Genomic DNA, 18,484 nt, shown 5'->3' on the forward strand with positions numbered 1-18,484 from the left:
TCACTCTCTCACTCTGTTTGTTTCTCTTTCTCTGTCGATCTATCTGTCTGTCTGTCTGTCTGTCTATCTCTCCTGTATGCATACTGTGTCAGTCATTTGACTGACACAAGCGAAAGAGTATGCATACAGGAGAGATAGACAGACAGACAGACAGACAAATAGATCGACAGAGAAAGAGAAACAAACAGAGTGAGAGAGTGAGAGAGACAGACAAACAAATTTGATTGTGGCCATGCTGGAGCACCGCCTTTTGGTCGAGCAAATCGACCCCAGGTTAGACAATTGCATCTTATACCTAACAAGTACTTTATTTTATCGACACCGAATGCATAAGGAGTAAAGTTTACCTCAGTGGGATTTGAAAAGTAAAGATCGAGAAGAGATGTCACTAGGCATTTTGTTCGACGCGTTATCGATTCTGCTAGCTCGCTGCCTTAATAATGACGGCTTCAAATTAGGGCACGAGACTAGCAATTGATGAGGAGTCGGTATATATCGATCCTTCAACCTTAATACTCACCTGATACCTATTTGTTATCACACCTGAAGAGATGAAAGGAGAAGTCAATCTCAGCGGGATTTGAATTCAAAATACAATAAAAACAGGGATGTGAAGACGTAATCAATACATAAAAACATTATAAAAAATTAGTACATAAAAACAAATAAGCGAAGCTATCTCTTCGCAATCTCAACACACATAGAGATTGGAAGCAGTCACATAAGTACAATCGACGCATGCCTTCCGATCACAGGTAAACTCGAACATCCGAAATTGATCATTAACATCCCAGTTTTATTCAAACTGTGAAGATTCTTTGCTGTTCCCTTAAGACTCGATATATTGCTGCTGGTTCAGTGTATACGATATCTGTGGTTCAGTGTATACGATAGCTGTTTCGTTCATAATCAACAGTATAGTCCATATTTCTTTCCCTGAATAAGTTAGCCAACAAAAGGCAGACGACTACGCCTTACCTGACTGTAGTAGTTGCCTCACAATGTTTCTCTCGCCTCTACCTTAACAAATCCATGACGATATTTTGTTCATTTATTTCTTTGGTCATTCATTTCTTTTACTTTTAAACCTTACTAAATTAAAAGCTGCGGGAAGAGAAGCGTAAACGAACTCCGTATTTGTTTGAATTCAGTAACTCTTTCCTTGACATAGCACGTATACACACACTAGCACACACACACTCATGTACATGTATACTTATGAATGTGTGTATGTGCATGTGTATGTTTACTCTTTTACTCTTTTACTCTTTTACTTGTTTCAGTCTTTTGACTGCGGCCATGCTGGAGCACCGCCTTTAGTCGAAGAAATCGACCCCAGGACTTATTCTTTGGAAGCCTAGTACTTATTCTATCGGTCTCTTTTGCCGAACCGCTAAGTTACGGGGACATAAACACACCAGCATCGGTTGTCAAGCGATGTTGGGGGGACAAACACAGACATACAAACACACAAACACATACACATATATATACACATATACGACGGTCTTCTTTCAGTTTCCGTCTACCAAATCCACTCACAAGGCATTGGTCGGCCCGAGGCTATAGTAGAAGGCACTTGCCCAAGATGCCACGCAGTGGGACTGAACCCGGGACCATGTGGTTGGTAAGCAAGCTACTTACCACACAGCCACTCCTACGCCTATATTTGTATTAATATATATATATGTATACATATATATATATATATATATATATAATTATTACAAATTAAAAGGGTAAAGGAATTATCAATTTATTAATTAATAAATAAATTAATAATTAATAATTTTTACCAAGCCCAACGGTATGAAAGCACCATTATTGGTGGAGAACTTATTCAAAAAAAGATCATATATTTATATGTATATATTTATATGTACATATATATATATATATATATATATATATATATATATATATATATATATATACATATAAAACAAATAATAAATGAGTATATGCATATATACGTACAGGTATGTGCATACCTACGTCTACCTGTATATATAGGTGCACATCTGGGCACAGGACATTGCAAACAAAACGTATACAAGGAAATAATAATAACCAGAGTACAGAAAACACACAGGCCACATAGAGAACATTTTCCTTCATCAGCTACCCCATTCTAACACAGGCGTTTCATATATATATATATATGAATGGAGGCATAAAGTCACCAACACTAGTGATCATTCCAAACCATGATGTTGACTGGATGTTTGATTTTTATCACTCCCGGTACATGTCCTCAGATTGCACTGTCCTCAGATTGACACCCAAACACTCTGAAAAGTTTATATCGGAGCTTCCGGCGCGAATTGTGTCAAGATGCTGTTTTGCTCACAGACGGTGCCCAACTGACCGTACTACACTGCGTAGTAAAAAAAAAAACAAAAAAAACAGCAATGCACATGCGCGAAATCAAAAATATAAAATGGTGACAATTTACCCATCTCTGTGTGTGTGTGTACGTGTGTGTGTTTGTATGTATATATATATATATATATATATATATATATATATATATATATATATATATATATATATATATATATTTATATATATATACACGCACACACACATACACTTATGTATATATACTATACATATATAAACATACACAAAAAGACTTATGTATATACATTATATATATGAATATGCGCTTGCGCTTTTGTTTGTACTTGGATAAACTACAACATCCTTGCGGACGTATGACGCCTTCTTCACAATTAAAGCAGTAAAATATATATGCAAGCGTTCACCTGTCACAAACTAACATTTCCTAGACTGACCACCCAGGTACGGGATATTAACTGGCAAGATAGTGTTGTTGTGATTGACGGGTATACCTTTACTACGAATCATTAATATCGGGTACACAATATAGCCACCCACCCATCAAACATAAAAGAAGCAAAGTTACCGATAAAAAAAAATCCAAAGCGTTGTGGTTGTTCTTGTTTAACTTCAAACCAGAATTGATAAAACTTACAAATAATTAGAAACGTTCCAACCGTGGCCAGAGTGTTTATAATTTTCTCAGACTATAATATAAAATACATTCGTTCATTTTACAAGACGGCATATGGATGATGTAATTGAGATTTGGCTGCAATTTCTAGCATTCGGCGCAACCATGTAGAAGTTCCCTGGCTCTTTGTTTTGCATGTAGGAGCGTTCAGATCTTTAGATGTGATGTGGTTGTAGATTTGACGTAGTGAACACCCCCCAGTATATTACAGTTATTGTCTCCTCTCCCAATCCAAATTTTGAACTGATATTGAGTTTTACCTTTTATAGAAGAGAGTGGGCAGGAGAAGAACGAAAATACTCTTATTGTAATCAAGAGCACAGATAATGAGATTCAATTTCTTAATCCTCTATTCTCTACTAACTCTCTCTCTCACCCCTGTCCAGATTGATAATCTAGCCTGGTTGGACTTGTCTCTACAAGCAAACACATGTTCAATCTATGGTAGATTGTTGATAATGATAGAAGATTGTAACTTACTGAATTATTCAATAATATAGAGGAAATTGAAAGTTATTCTACCAGCATTTGTACCACAGACTCAGCGTGTCATTGCATGTGACAAAGATGAGCCCTTTAATTTACATTCGGTCCGACAGACTTCTGTATGATATACAGGGTGTCTACAAAGTGTGGGTACACGGAATAAATAAAATCATAACACAAACAATTAAATATAAGAAATAATACTTTCTTAAAGTATGTGTTAATTCGCGTGTACCCAGACTTTGTGAACACCCTGTACCTTTGTCTAATTTCAATCAAAAGTGATCAGTCGACCCCAAGCTACGCTAAAATAAAAAATGAAATAGAACCAGCGAGTGTGTTTATTAGTTGCATAATGACCCTCCCGATATACAAAAAAAAAAATATTGAGTCCACCGGCAGAGAAATAATACTTAGCAAGACCAGATATTTAGCGGGAGGAACTTTCAGGTATATTGATCTTTACTAGTCTGTTACTTTACAGGATAAAGAGCAAAGGCGACCTCGGCGGAATTTGAACCTAGAGTATAAAGAAGCAGAAAGTGCTTCTATGCATTTTGCCCGGCGTGCTAACGTTTCTGCCAGCTCTCCATGTGTTTTAAACTGAAAATTAATATTTAAAGACATCATTATCGACAACAAAACAACAATAACGACAATAACAACTGTAGGGAGAATGATATGGATCCTTTAAGTAAGCACAGGTCGAGTTAGAAGTAGCTACCAAATCTACCTCAAAGTTACACGCTGTAAAGTCTAAGAAAAAAGGGATGAACGCATTGAATAATGTAATCAGAAATAATAAGGAAAAACAAAAACAACGCGAACAGTCGAGACTAGACGCTAATTCAACCTAAGTCTGCTTGATCACCGAAGACTCGGGGCTAAACAACAATTACAACAGAAGCGGCATCATTATTATAACCATCATCATCATCATCAACAGGAACACTAAATCGCAATGTTTATAGTAAATTACCAGCCTCTCAGAGCGCGATGCCACTGGCTAATTAATTTTGAAACTACTTCAATAAATACTACTAAAATGCTCACCTACGGAGAAATAGTCCAGAACTTTCCTTTATATATTCAGCTGCTCTCCGCATCACATCTTAAATAACGAACAGCTTCAAAGACTGAATTTATTACTTGACTCTTTTCATTTTACGACCTGTCTCAACTCTAAGACGGCTATAAAATTCAATATTTCGTACGTGATGTTCGAGTAGGAATGAAGCAAGCGAACAAAACTGCGAAAAGACTAATGGAAGAACAACACACCAACAAGATGCACACGCGCACACACACACACACACACACACATACACACACAGACACACACACACATTGACCACCACATACACATACACACACACACACTCATTGACCACTACATACACACTCATCATCCCCCCCACACACACACACATGTCTCTTTGTGTGCTTGTGGATTATCTTTTACCTCTTACTTGTCTCAGTCATTGGATAGCGGCCATGCTAGGTCACGACGTTTAGTCGAATATGACGACTCCAGCACTTATTTCCGCCGGACCATTAAACTACGGGGACTTAAACAAACCAGCACCAGGCTCAAAGCGGTGGGATGAGACAAACACAGATACAAAGACACACACACACACACACACATATCAACAGCGGTCTTCCACAAAATTTCTCTCAGTCAAATCCACTCATGTGGTATTTGTCGATCCGGGACCCACGCAGTGAGACCGAACCCGAAATCACACAGTTGAAAATTGAGCTTCTTAAATTTTAATCTGGCTGTGAGCTTGTGTTTGAAAATTCAAAAAGCAATACTCAGTTCATAAAGAAAATGGAAACATGTCTATCTTTCATTAGAACCGAAGCTGCTTGAAGAAGCTTTCTTTTCGTTAAACATTTCAGAGTACATAAAAATACTTATAACACACACACACACATACACACAGAGAAGAAACAAGTATTTACATATATGAATAAGGAAATTAGTGAACTTTTAAACAGTTGAACGTAGTGATGCATAGAGAGAATTTAGTTATTGTCTCCCCTTAGAGAAGGATCATGTGACTGAAAAGTAAAAAAATAAAAAAAAAGGAACAAAAGTAAAAGAGAAATAAAAGTGTGAGAATTATGTTTGTTTATGAATTAACGAGGTTACTCATTCACAAATTTTCAAGACTTTATTACCCATTATTTAATGGAGTATGGAGTATTAACTATAACTTTCATTATGTAGGTATTGCTCTCTGACTGCTACGCAGAATTATATATATCCTCACGCACATCTACGTATCAATGCACGCACACGCACTTACGCATACACACACATTTTTGTGTGTGAATACGTATGCATATTCATGTATAAATACATACATGTACCCGTAAAGATATCTACATTTATATATATATACATATACATACACACACACACACGCACACACACACACACATACACACATATATATATATATATATATTCTTTTATTCTCTTATTTGTTTCAGTCATTTGACTGTGGCCATGCTGGAGCACCGCCTTTAGTCGACCAAATCGAGCCCAGGATTTATTCTTTGTAAGCCTAGTACTTATCCTATCGTCGTCCTTTGCCGAACCGCTAAGTTACGGGGATGTTAACACATCAACATCGGTTGTTAAGCGATGGCGGGGGGACAAACACAGATAAAGAGAGACAGACAGACACACATACACACGCACACTAGAGCATCTCTCTGTCTCTTCTCTCTCTCTCTCTCTCTCTCTCTCTCTCTATATATATATATATATATATATATATATATATATATATATATATATATATATATATGTATATATATATATATATATATATATATATATATGTATGTATGTATGTATGTATGTATATATACATATATATATATATATATATTTCCAAGGTTTCAAATTTGTATATTTAAAAACGATAGAGACTTCCAACACGATTGATTTTTCCATTTATTTGATTATTTACCATTCGATGTCAACATTCCTGTGCTCAGCTCTATCCAGCGACTGATCCGTTGGATGTCTGACGTTTGGCACTTCCTCAGGAATGGCTTCCATTAGAACAAATGACCAAAAAACACAATTACAAAATTTACTGGAAAATTATAATATATATATATATATATATATGTACATACATATATACATATATATATACGATAGGCTTCTTTCAGTCTCCGTCTACAAAATTCATTCACAAGTCGTTGGTTGATCCGGGAGAATAGTACAAAACAGTAGCTCAAGGTAGGTACCACGCAGTTGGACCGAACCCAGAAGCATGTCGTTGTCAAGCCAACTCCTTACCACACAGCCCTTGTGCCCAGATGTTTAAATATCAATATTTATTATCTCTAGTATATCCATGCATTTTATATGTCATATACATAGAGTAACACACACATGCGTATTTGCTCGTGCGCATGCGCTACGTAATTGAGCGCACGCATGTTATTATGAATATGTATTTGCTTGGGAATCCGTATTGATATTAGATACACGTGTTGCGCATGCGTGTAACAGATACAGACAATAACTGTAAATAAAACAGTACTTCAGGTCCGTTAATTTAAATAGAAATATAATATGAACAGAAACAAAGACATCAGCAACGATATTTCGTATATCAGAATATTATAGCTTGGAAATAAATACCTTATATTTTGGACATATAAAGGAAAGAAAGAAAAGTTATAAAAGTAGTTATATGTCATGCTACTCATGCTATCCAGCGGGTATATAGCGGTTAGCTTGGATAATATAGCAAGAGATGAATATTTAGAATATAGCGCTACAAAAGAATATTACACTATGCATATCATTAGAGGTACTAAATAAGTATGTATATGAATATATGGATGTATTTGAGTGCATATACGCATGTGTAAGAATATATATATATATATATATATATATATATATATATATATATATATATATATATATATATATGTATGTATGTATGTGTGCGCGCGCGGATATATGTATATACGTGATTACCTCTGTTTATCTGCAATATTAGCTCTATATACATATATATATATATATATATATATATATATATATATATATATATATATACATCATATATATGGTATATATATGGATTATATATTATATATATGTATATTATATATATATTATGTATATGTATTATATATATATCATACATATATCATATATATTTTGCATATGTATCTATATTTCATATATTACATATATATCATATATCATATATTATATATATGTACATAGAAACACACATATAGATATATATTGTATAAACATATACATTTATTTATTATATAATGTGTATATATGTATTATACTTTGCGTATATATATATGTGTATTAAAGATGTGTATATGTGCGTGTGTTTGTGTGTATGTGTGTGTGTATGTGTGTGTGTGTGTGTGCATGTACATATATGATGTATATATTCTATATATTGTTTATATAAATAGACAAATAGATATATGTATGTGTTTGCGCAAAGTGTACACAATATTATCAGTGACAAATATTGATATGCGTTTCAGAGAGATATTTTATTATGAATATCGAATATTTTTTTGATATCAATACAGCAGTTATATGATGAATATGAATGATATGAAAATTGTGAAAGAGAAGAAACATATGGCAAATATCACGTAGCAATTGTGATGACAAAATATGAAAAAGAAATTAAAAAATCCAAATGAATTGTTATCACTTGGATGGAAACTGGATATGTAATGCAAGTTAAATTTGAATTGTGTAATAAGAGAAGCTTGATATGGAAAAACTCTGGACTTACTTATGCAGACTTAGTGTTGAATTTCTGGTTATGCAAATGTTTTACATGTATACGTCCGTCACCAAAGCTCCTTGTTATATTCGTTGCCTGAAAGACAGAAAAAAAATAGACGTTACAATTTCTGTTCTGTCATAGAATTATTGATACTCATCGTATTTACATGTAACGTACACACATACACACACATATATGCATATATTCACTCACACACACATAATACATCTATCTATATCTGTATGTGTATATATACATATATATGCATGCATATACATGCATACATAAATTTATATATATATATATATATATATATATATATATATATATATATATATATATATGTATATATATATATATATATATATATATATATATATATATATATATATACATATATATATATATATATATATATATACATATATATATATATATATATATATATATATATATATATATATATATATATATATATATATATATATACATATATGCATATATATATATATATATATATATATATATATATGCATATATATATATATATATATATATATATATATATATATATACACACACACACACACACACACACACACATATATATATATATATATATATATATATATATATACATATAAAGTACCGATACATGCAATGAGAAATGAGATGAGAAGATGTTTTTTTAATATATATAAAATATAAAAGAGATGCGACAACGAATAGCTGTCAATGGCGACGGTGGATGGACGAATGGTAAACATGTGATGGAAGTTATTTGTTGGGGACTGTGAGTTGGAGCTTGGATGATGGAGAGAGGAGCAAGTGAGGCGTGTGTGTTGGTTGCTGAATATCGTCGGACTGTTGTTGGTGTATGGTGGATAGTAGAGGCTGAATGATGGATAGTGTTTAAGGGTTTGGGAGAAGGTGGAGCCGAATGATGGATGGTGGATGATAGAGAAGGTAAATGGTGGTTGTTTGATAGTTGGTTGGTGAATGATGGCAAGGGTAACCCTTTATTTGTCAGTAAATCAGGTAAAAGTGGCACCAGCTATTAATCAATTAACATTTATTCCAGCTGATTGCTTGACCTTGATTACCAATCTGAAAACGCGCCTGCGCGAGCACCCCCAATATACACACACACATGGAGGTATACATCTACACGTATACATGCACATACGCACACATTTACATACACAAACATAAATCAAAGGGAACATACACTTACAGGTACGCACTTACACAAATACATGCAGAGACACATACACTTATATGTATACACTTTTATACTCATATATAAATCAAAGGACACGCACCGAATACCACATTTACACACATACACACTCATACATTAACCCTAAGCGTACATACACAAGTACCCGCACACATACACTTACAAGCATACACGCACATACTCTTTCGTGCATACACACACATAAATCAAAGGCATTTTACTGAGTACCACACTCACATATACATGTACGCACACACATACACGACCACACCAACCGGTAAATGTACACGCATATGTACACTCACACACACACATGCTCACACCTACACGACTTCACTCATACCTCCACATAAATCAAAAGCAATGCACCGCACATCTGAAATACGTATGCATTTAAACACACGCACACACATATATTCATAGATACACACCTAAAACATAAGCAGCACACATGCACACACATCTCAATACTACTAAAACACGTGTATATACGCAAGACACAGATCGCTCTTACACACGCTTTTTTGCACAAAGAAGTGCATACATACAAGCATAGATACATACATACATACATACATACATACGCACACACAATGCATACTTATACAGCCCCCGTATCATATGTACACAGTGCACTTTGTATGCACGAATACACATGCACAACACTTAGAAAACGCTCAAATGCCTCTGTGCGAAACTACAACATGTATATAACATATAAACACATAGACACACCACCATAAAACATGCATATACTCTCTGCAAACTAGATACACAAACAATCTATGCACGCTGTAGGACCAAAAGAGGACATTCTTATATACGCAATCTACATAAAATCGTGGTCCTAAATTTTCATGTTCTTTGGAAAACCGACAGAATGGTCACGGAAGGAATTGTTTTAAATATAGACCCTCTTGATCAAAGCCAATTAAGAGCTAACTGCAACATCGAGCACAGATGTTTCAACATTTGCATACATAGATACAAATGTATGCGCACATTACATCGCAATATGCATGCGCACACATCACACACCACAATACTAAATGCAACTCACAATTACACACACAAAACCAGAACAGATGCGAACATGCACACCGCCATATACCACATATACATGTCAAGTAGGAAATAAGTTACTCTACTTTAACTTTATTACCTTCCTTATCCCATTCATCTCTTCCTTCCTTCTTTGTTATCTTCCTGCATCTCAAAGATTTATATGAATGAAATACCCAACTCAACGATAGAAACTCTATGTTGTCGCTGGACCTTTTACTCAGCAGTAGTAGTAAACAATAGTAGCAATAGTGGTAAGCAATAGTAGAAATCAATAGCAGCAATGTTATTCTTTAAATAAATGAAGGACATATTGAATATCATAATTTCATTATTGGGGAGGTGCATCTGGCTGATGAGGCAAACCGATGTTGAAACACCGGTGGTCTAGACTCGTTTTTGCTAATGAATCGAGTGTGTTATGAACACATTTTCTTCGTAAAAAGAGATGTCTCCTGCATCAAAGCTGACCAGAGGCTAAAAAATACTCTAGGTGAATGTGTGTGCATTTATGCTGTTAGATAAAATGTGTTTCTCAATTGAGAAATCTTCCTAAATCGTATCTTTTCACAGTTAGCTTGAAGACGCGGTATCTAGCACCTTGAAAAATGCTGTAAAATGTGATAAATGTCTAAAATGTAGAATTAACGAAAATATGTAATACACGATAACATTGTAATGATAATTAGTGGGTAAAACAATAAAATATGTAACAAACCAATTAAGAGTTTCCACTATCTCTCAAAATACCAGACATTAACGTTCAAAGTTCCCCAAATAGTTATGCATTACGTCTTTAGTTCATTTTGATAAATAAGTGTTTTATTGCTGTTTTGTTCTTTGTATTTTTTTTTTTTTTTTTTGCTTGTTCAGTTTATGCTATCAAATATCAGTTTATGCTATCAAATATATATCTAATTATAAGGCAAAATATCAAAATGATATTTTTTTAAATTGACAAAATATAATAATTAGCAGGAAATCAGTAAAGACTCTTGAAGAAAATTTAAAGTGGAAAGAAAATTCAATACTAATTTTTCCCCCACCTTTTTCAAGGAAATCTGCAAAAACAAAAAAGTATTGGTTCAGTTTCAGATTTGAATCCTTAGCTTAGCAAATAGTATGATTTTTTTCCTTCACCACAAATCAGTCAAAGAAACATGCTGTTGTAAGAAGGTTAAAAGACCCACATAAGAATTTTATGAATGGTTCAATACCTGGATTTGGAACCAAGTAGTTTCGGGTTCAGTCCACTGCACAAGAATTTACGACAAATGTCTTCTATAGCCCCGGAATGACCATGCTTTGTGAGTGAGTGAATTTGCTGAACGGAAACGTTGGAAGCCAGTCGAATACATATCTAGAAACACACACACACACACACACACACACACACACACACACACACACACACACACACACACACACACACACACACACACACACATACACACACACACACACACACACACACACACACACACACACACATATATATATATATATATATATATATATATATATATATATATATATATATATATATATATGTATGTATATATATACACGAGTGAGTGGACAAACGAAAGAAGGGCACTCAGTCACTTTATTGGAAGTTACATGTTTGAATCAAATTTGTTGGTACTTTTGAGTTTCAAACGCGATACTAGTCGTTAGTCATTATGAATTTGAAATTCAAAATGGCTGACAACTAGCATCGCACTTGATATTCAAGATGTACTAACCAATTTGAATCAAGCTGTTTTGAATCCATATATATATATATATATATATATATATATATATATATAATAATAATATAAATAATATATAAATATATGCATATATCCACACATATATGTACATACCTACATCTATACATACAATGTATAGATGTAGGTATGTGGTTGTATGTACTATTTGACATCCACCACAGCTTGATACCTGATGTTGGTTTGTTTATTACCCTGTAATTTGGCGGTTCGAAACAATGACAGATAGGGTAAGAACCAGGCTGTAAAAAGAAAGTGCTGGAGTCGATTTGTACGAGTGAAACTCTTCTGGGATTGATGAAAAAATGTGCAGTTCAAGATTTTAGATCGATATGATCAACATCGACCAATTTGCAAAATGTCAGACCTTGTACCTAAGTAAGAAATCAGCGTTAGTTTTGTTATTTTTATTATTGCCAATGCTTGATCGCTGTTTAATCTTTAGTCAGAAATGGTCTGACATACCTATCATCAAAGGCATTCCAACCGTGACTATCATATCTTTTTCCTGCACATATTTTAGTTTGGATTACATTAGAGAATATGTTATTCATTTTCTAAGAAGTATGCGTGTGATTTAAGGAACATTGGGTTTCCGTTTCTGGCAGATACATTGACCACGATGAGATTTCTATCTTAGTTTTCTTATTATTGCTACTTGATTCTTTTGTTATGTTGTTGTTTTTGATGATGTTAATTATCGTAACTCATTTAAAGTAACCAACACAGATGAAATAAAAGAAAGAAAAGATATGAGACAGAAACAGAGTTAGATAGAGGTAAAAAGATAGATAGATTTGTAAAACAGAGACAAAACTAAACAAAATATATTAGGAAAAAATTAGAAACATAAGTTATATTGTAGATATACCAACCAGCTAACAACAGAAAATTAAGACTAAATGTAACACGTAGGCTAGAAAAGGAGATATTACGGAACAAAAGCCAAAAACAACGGGAAACAAAGGTGTGAAAACAGCAAAACACAGAATGAAGATTTCTACAGTTTGATGTATATTGGCCGAGACAAGTGTGATTTTCTATTCAGGTTTCGGCTTCAACGCTACAAAACGAAGTTTGAATATTTTATGTATATTTTCAAATCACCATCTCCACCTATCTGATTTGATAAGTAATAACGTAGATGCACGCACAAGCTTTGCCATGAATTTTCCTATTTTTTTCTTTTCTTTTGTCTCTTACCATTGTCTCTACTAATTTGAAGTTTTTCTTTGCTTCAATGAATGAGGGTGTATGTGTGTGTGTGTGTGTGTGTGTGTGTGAGTGAGAGAGAGAGAGAGAGAGAGAGAGAGATAGCCTGTGTGAATGTGTGTGTGTGTAGGTGTGTGCGAGTGTGTGTGTGTGATTGTATGAGTACGTGTGTATATACATATATGTGTGTGTGTGTGTGTGTGTATGTGTATGTATACGTATGTATATATGTGTGTATATATGAAAGTACCTACGAGTACATATGTGTGTATCTATGTGTATATCTAAGTATGTACACATATATGTAAGTATATATGAATATATATGCATATATATATATATATATATATATATATATATATATATATATATATATATATATATATATATATATATATATATGTATATATATGTATGCGTGTGTATAAATACAGGCCTATATATATGTATATATATGTATATATGCATGTATATATCTATATATATATGTATATATATATGTATATATATATATATATATATATATATATATATATATACATACATATATATATTATATACATATATTTGCATATATATATATATATATATATATATATATATATATATATATATATATATATATACATATATATATATATACATATATTTCCATATATATATATATATATATATATATATATATATATATACATATATATATATATACATATATTTCCATATATATATATATATATATATATATATATATATATATATATATATATATATATATATATATATATATATATATATATATATATACATATATATATATATACATATAATTATAAGGTCGTTGCATATAGACTATAGAAATTAGTCTAATATTAGGGCATGTAAGCCCCTCCTCTGCCAGCATTTCTGTGAAGGATAATCATATTTACTAAATTTTCAGTCGTCACCGTCCCTTAATATATAGAGTGAATGTGTATATAAATCTTAATATGGCACCTTTGCACTCACACATACGCTGGCGCGCACACATACACTCACCCACAAACACACACATGCACAAGCATACACACACACACACACATTTACATATATTTATCACACGGTACTGTAGTGGTGCTTGCTAAACTTTTCTTCGTTGTTCGCCCATAAAAGACGTTCGAACTCACGCCTTGCTTCCATTCCAAAACCAAAGAGGCATCATTCATCTTTCTGTCGACTTTTGTCCCACATTCTCTCTCGCTCTCTTTCTCTCTCGCTCTATTTCTCTCTATCGCTCCCTCCCTCACTCACTCACTCGATCTCTCTCTATCTCAACATGTGTGTGTTTGAGTTTATGTATATACATTCGTGAATATGTATATATATGTAAAGAACCAGATCTAAATTTACACACACACACACACACACACCTATATATCTACCTACTTACCTGTGTTTGGGCGATAATAAGCTCGACTCTTGATTTGGCGCAGTAATTTTCGTTTTTTTTTTAATTTCTTCAAAGCAAATAACTTTCCTATTCGCTAAAATGAATTATAGATGCTGCTTTATTTATATCTATATTTTAATTTCTTTCTTTATTCTTTACTAACACACACATACATGCACACGCACACAAACACAGACACACACGCAAATTTATGTATGTATGTGTGTATATAATTATGTTTGTATGTAAGTAGGTATGTAGGTAGGTAGGTAGGTATATTTTGCCTAAGTGTGAACCATTAATTTTCCTCATTCTCGGAATTGATATATTTGTTTTCTATATTTTTCATTAAAACATTTTTCCCAACTATGCGGTGTGCCTTGTAGCAAAACTAACTAGTGAAGGTGGACCGATAAGGTTGATTACTTTGGACTCATATGGAATGAGATTCGTTAGTAGAATATTGATTTGATTATGGCGTATTTTCTTTCTTTCAAAACGGGCCAGGGAGCTGTGCAAGAGTAAAAACTAAAAGACGAGTGTAGAACGAATGTAGTGTAGAACGAATGTAGTGTAGAACGAATCCTGCTTGGGAGTGAACCTGAAAGTTTAATTATACAAACATGCCTACGTTTATAAGAAGGAGTAATTAAAAATTCTTCACTTTGGTTAAAAGTAAATGCAGAAGGGTCAATTAATTAAGATTTTATTCAAAGCGTTCCCCTCAGATTCATATACTTATTGCAGCGGCTCATCAGTATTTCTAAACCCTGTTAAAGAACTCGAGAGGTTGGGTCTCCAACCAGGCCTTTAGGGATACCCTTTAAGCCAGGAACTTTTCTGCACACCCTCGTATAACTCTGTTTGTGTTATTTATATATATATATTTATATATACGATAAATGTTGAAATAAGATGATAATTTCTTTTAGAGACTGGATAAAATATTTATACAAAACGGAAGAATTTGTCAACAGTTAGCCATGAAACTCGAACTCAAATCCCTTTGATTACCGGTCAATTGCTTTACCAATTAAGCTAAACTGTCCACTGACAAATTAATCTACAATTTTCGAACTTATAAAGCCACCAAGCAGAACGCTGCAAGGCTGAAAATTCAAATTACGATAAATGTGAACAAACTAATGTCTGCTTTTTTTTTTTTTAGAAGCGTTGAAATGTATTGTGAAATTCAAATAAGATGATAAATTATTTTCAGAACAGTAGAGACTGGTTAAAATATCCATACAAAGCGGAAAAATTATTATTATCATTATTATTATTATAGTAGTAGTAGTAGTAGTAGTAGTAGTAGTAGTAGTAGTAGTAGTAGTAGTAGTACAGCTGAAATGAAATTGCAAAATGAAAAATGAGAAGTTAATAAGGAATGAGGAAAAGTAGCCTCTGAGGCTATGCATATATTTCGCTTCGAATGTACGAGAACATTGTCTTAAGTTTCCATCTATATGCAACACAAATCTCTATTCAGTTGTCACATTCAGTGTCGTTATCTACGCAAAAGTTTCCAGACAACTGTTAGTTCAATAATTAATTATATACAAAGTTTATAGTATAATAAATATGTTAGCATAAATACGAAAGGTACGATATATGTGCGTATTAAATGCGGTATCATATTTATGTATAGAAAGTGTGAATACATTTTCAGCTAACCTTACGTTTGAGTGTGTGACTATGTGTGAGTCTGTCTGTTTGTCTTTTCCCTTGATCTCCATTCTCTCTCTTTCTCACTTGCCCCTCTCTCACACCCTCTAATTCTACCTACTCTCTTTCTGTCCCCCAGTTTTCTCTGTCTTACCCAGGAAAATATAACAGCAAATAGTATATGCGCGTTCAAATCTGTCGGAACCTCAAAATGAGTAACTCTTTATATAACTATATATATGACGGCTGTAAGTAAAAATATTGTAGCTTTTTAGGGTTTGAACTACTGCTGTAAGTAATACTGATTTCAAATTTTGGCGCAAGGCCAGCAATTTTATGGGATGTGGGTAAATCGATTACATCGACCTCAGTGCTCAACTGGTACTTATTTTATCCGACTTTCGAAAGGATGAAAGCCAAAGTCGACCTCAGCGGAATTTAAACTCAGAATGTAAAGACGAACGAAACGCCGCTAAGCATGACTCTGCCAGCTCGCTGCCTTGCTGCCTTTCTAATATAGGCACAATGTCTGAAATTCAGGGGCCTCGAACCTAGCGTACTTAATTTATCGATCGCGAAGGCTGAAAAGCAAAGTCGACCTCGGTGCAATTTACTGTTATAAGTAATAGTGATATTTAATACATACACAAGGATGTACAATTTGTGTGGAGGAGTATAGTTCACGGATTCGACCCCTGTACGTGACCGCCCGCTGCTTGGAACGTAAATGGATGAAACTAAATGCCACAAAAGCATTACAAACATTTCTCTACTGATTATATCAATCCATCCAGCACTCGCCAATTCGTCTTCGTATTTCTCTAGATATAGTATACCTCGGACCACATTAGCCAGTCTAACCTTTCTTTTCTAAATATTACTCTGTGTGATTTGAAGTAAATCTAACAGTTATATCTACCAAGGCAAGTTACCGTGTCGAGAGTTCTTCAGTAGTTTGTGCCTTTTAAAGTTTTTGAAATGAGTGAAATCGAAGCATTTCAACTACTGGTTGAAATTAATCTCAGTGTCTATGCTATGTAACTAGGAACTTAAGTTTTAATCAAGGGCCATGTATGTTCTTTAGAACTAATATTAACTTATAGATTTCGGCACAAAACATAGTTACTCGCTGATTACAAGTGGATTAAATAGAACACTGCTTCACAATTATTTTATATCAACCTCGAAAGGAGTTTAATCAAAATTGACCACGATCGTATTGGAAGTCAGAACAAGAAAGATGGGATAGAATCGATAAAATTTGAACTTAGAACGTGAAGAGATGAAACTAAACATTGCTTGAAGTTTCGTGAACACCATATCACCAGAACTATGAAATTCTATGTTTTTTCTGTCTTCTGTGATATTAATGTTTTGTCTGTATACTTTGGATGGGGGCTCCGGGGTGGTCGGTTAAACCGGCTCCTCTGCTTGACTGCAATTTTATTTTACCTACCCCGGAAGGATGAAAGGCAAATCAGAATTTTAGTGGGTTTTGAACCCGAGGCGTAAAGAACCAGAACAAATATAAGACATACTATCCGACGCTCCAGAAATTCAACCAATTCTCTGCCTTTATAATCAAATAACAAAACTAATTTATTTATTTTTAATGTTTTTTAATCTTGCACCTTTTTGAACAAATCCTTAATAACTTAAGATTTTTGTTTTATTTCTTCACTTGAAAGCAAGTGGTGCTCATTAAAGTAATAAGATATCGAATGAGATTTCAAATAATTGACTAGAAAATTAATTCCATATACGAAGAAACCA

General features: G+C 33.5%; 1 non-coding gene across 2 annotated transcripts in view; it reads right to left on the reverse strand.

The window, feature by feature from the left end:
• The window catches only part of LOC106880643 (uncharacterized), a 194,380-nt gene that overhangs the window by 17,969 nt on the left and 157,927 nt on the right, over window positions 1-18,484 (reverse strand). For both annotated transcript variants that reach the window (XR_016244706.1, XR_016244707.1), the window contains exon 3: window positions 8,341-8,427. This is a non-coding gene — a transcript (uncharacterized LOC106880643). The remainder of the gene's footprint in view (window positions 1-8,340; window positions 8,428-18,484) is intronic.

The sequence above is a fragment of the Octopus bimaculoides genome, chromosome 16, assembly GCF_046866305.1.
Source record: "Octopus bimaculoides isolate indiv1 chromosome 16, ASM4686630v1, whole genome shotgun sequence".
NCBI lineage: Eukaryota > Metazoa > Mollusca > Cephalopoda > Octopoda > Octopodidae > Octopus > Octopus bimaculoides.